The sequence below is a fragment of the Vulpes vulpes genome, unplaced genomic scaffold (assembly GCF_048418805.1).
Source record: "Vulpes vulpes isolate BD-2025 unplaced genomic scaffold, VulVul3 Bu000000784, whole genome shotgun sequence".
NCBI lineage: Eukaryota > Metazoa > Chordata > Mammalia > Carnivora > Canidae > Vulpes > Vulpes vulpes.
In genome coordinates, this window is record NW_027325715.1 from 8,663 (window position 1) to 12,061 (window position 3,399).

Here is a 3,399-nt window from a genome sequence, read left to right on the forward strand (position 1 = left end):
TACTGAATCCCTCCTTATGAGGATGTCATTAAAGATACACACAAAGGATTCCCCACAATTTTGCAGACAGTTAAATGCCCAGCTGATGGAAGTGGGGACAGAGGGCAGAGGGTTGGGTGGCATTGAGAACTTGAAGTGTTTGTTGAGTGAGTAAACCCAGAATTGCTGTTTGCACATGCCAGGTTGTGATATAAGCAATAAAATATCAATATTTAGGTTCTCTTAATTGACCCCCTAACAGTTGCGCTATGAGAAGCAACAACCTCTCTTCCTCCTCTCCACCATCTGCTCAGCAGCAGCAAAGCAGCAACTATGTGTGAATGTACCTCTATCCACATTGGCCAGGCTGATGTCTAGATCAGCAATGCCTACTGGGAGCTCTGTTGCCTGGAACACGGCATTCAGCCCGATGGCCAGATACCAATTGACAAGACCACTGGGGGAGGAGATGACTCCTTCAACACCTCCTTCAGTGAGACAGGTGCTGGCAAGCATGTACCCAGGGCAGTGTCTGACCTGGAACCCACAGTCATCAATGAACTTCGCACTGGCACCTACCGCCAGCTCTTCCACCCTGAGCAGCTCATCACAGGCAAGGAAGATGCTGCCAATAACTATGCCCGAGGGCACTACATCACTGGCAAGGAGATCACTGACCTTGTCTTGGACTGAATTCGGAAACACTGACCACTGCACAGGTCTTCAGGGCTTCTTGGTTTTCCACAGCTTTGGAGGGGGAACTGGTTCTGGGTTCACCTCCCTGCTGATGGAACATCTCTCGAGTATGGCAAGAAGTCCAAGCTGGAGTTCTTCATTTACCCGAACCTAACCCCCTCTGGGTTTCCACAGCTGCAGCTGAGCCCAACAACTCCATCCTCACTCCCTATACCACCCTGGAGCACTGACTGCGCCTTCATGATAGAAAATGAGGCCATCTATGACATCTGTCATAGCAACCTCAATACTGAATGCCCAACCTACACGAATCTAAATAGGTTGATAGGTCCAATTGTGTCCTCCATCACTGCTTCCCTCAGATTTGATGTTGATCTCACAGAATTCCAGACCAAGCTTGTACCCTATCCTCACATCCATTTCCCTCTGGCCACACATGCTGCTGTCATCTCTGCTGAGAAAGTCTACCATGAACAGCTTTCTGTAGCTGAGATCACCAACACATGCTTTGAGCCAGCTGGAGAAATGTGACCCTCACCATGGTAAATACATGGCTTGCTGCCTGCCGTACTGTGGTGACACGGTTCCCAAAGATGTCAATGCATCCATTGCCACCATCAAGATCAAGTGTACCATCCAAGTGTATTGGCTTCAAAGTGGGCATTAATTACCAGTCCCCCACTGCGGTACCTTTTGGAGACCTGGCCAAAGTACAGCGAACTATGTGCACGCAGACAAGCATCGCTAAGGCCTGGGCTCACCTGGACCACAAGTTTGACCTGATGTATGCCAAACATGCCTTTGTTCACTGGTATGTGGGTGAGGGCATGGAGGAAGGAGAGTTTTCTGATGCCCATGAGGACCTGGCTGCCTTGGAGAAGGATTATGAGGAGGCTGGTGTGGGTTCTGTTGAAGGAGAAGGTGAAGAAGAAGGAGAGGAATGCTAAAGTTAAAAATGTCACAAAGGTGCTGCTTTTACAGGGCAACTTATTCTGTTTTGAACATTGAAAATTTGTGCTCTGATCAGTTAATTTGTATGTAGCAGAGTATACTCTCATATACAATTACTGATCTGTGCTTTAAAACACAACGCTTTGTTACAGACCCAAGCTGTCCATTTCTCTGATGGGTTTGAATAAAATACTCTCTGTCTTAAATGGAAAAAAAAAAAACCTCTATTCATCCTATTTTTCTAGTCTTATCTACTAATATTGCTCTACATGAATCCTGTATCCCGCTTACTGATCTATTTATCATGAATGCATATTCTTATCTCCAAGACATTAATTATTCTGTGCCTGTCCACCCTTCTTGTTACCAACTTAATCAAATAATAAAAGTAATAGGAGCAACAATGAGAGCTAATAATTTCAGTAAGCTTAGGTATGCCACCCTGGGGTTAAGTGCTTTACATGTATTATCTCATTTATTAGAAAAACCTAATAAAATAGGCTCTGTGATGTTTCACAGTGAAGGATGCCTCCAAGGTTGCAAAGCTAGCAGGCTGGGAATCCAACGTGACCCTAGGCTCAGACTCGGAACCACTGCAGTAGCACCTCTTCCAAGACCGTCTGCGAAGATACAGCCTGAGCTCCTTCCCTATATGGAATCTTCCTCTTCCTTCACTGTTGACTTCTCATTCCTGCAAATGACTGACACACTTCATTTCTGTGCCACAGGTGCCACACTTAACACATCGTGCCTGGTACTGCCATTCACACTAATCCCACACCAGCCAAGTTCTACACACAGACCTCCAGACAGCAAGAGGTCTGGAAAAACAGAAAACAAGATATACTAACAATGCCAATAATAATTAAAACATTGTTGCTTCCACCACCAGACCCAGATTATGAAGATACTGTAGGAAGAGTAAATTCCTGGCTCTTGGGGGGGTGTGGCATGACCTGGCCCTCCTGGCTCTCTACACTACCTTGGAGGGCTCTGCTGGTCACCTTCTTGCTTCTCACTGGCCTTCTTCCAATTCAGGAGAGAGTCCAAGCTTCCTCTTAAAGTCTTAGCACATGCTCTTTCTAGAACTCTCCAACCCTGCCTTACCCTTGATGATTATGTTCATCCTGCTTCTTTCCCCCACTCAGCCTTTTTCTCAGCAGCACATCTGCCTCCTCCTACTAAGTACAGGCAGTGTATGAGGGCAGGCAGTGTATGTACTTTGTATTAAGCACCCTGTCCTCAATACCTATTCTTACCACACTATAAGTACAGTGTAGAGATTAACAGAAATAGATCTTCCCCAAGTCCTTTATTTGCCATATATACAAGGAACCATCACAGTAAGGGGGGAAAAATCTAGTTTAAATTGTTTACACAAATATCAATCATACATTAGTTCATCGTATAAATCACAATCAACCAAGTTAAGTCTCTAAAAATATTTATGGTACAATCATATTATGCTACAATAAAAGATGTAGAAACCCAACAATTTCATCAGACAGTAAATCTGAAGTTCAAAACTACAGCTCTGCTTTGTACGTCCTGGGTTTCTAATCTGCCTGGAAATGCCCAAGCAACAATGATTCTATCAGCATCTTACCATTTCCACTTCAATGTCTCATGAAAATAGAAATTGCAGACGTACCGAGAATGAAAAAAAAAAAATGCTACTTCCCACTACCAATTCTGGCTCCATAACCTTTTTTTTTTTTTTTTTTTTTTTTTTTTTTTTTTTTTAAGCAGCGTTCTTACTCTATTGTACTTGCT

General features: G+C 44.1%; 1 pseudogene; it reads left to right on the forward strand.

Annotated features, from left to right (window-relative positions):
- Nucleotides 1–312: 312 nt before the first annotated feature.
- LOC140596705 (tubulin alpha-1A chain-like) lies at nt 313–1,670 on the forward strand (annotated as a pseudogene).
- Nucleotides 1,671–3,399: the final 1,729 nt, after the last annotated feature.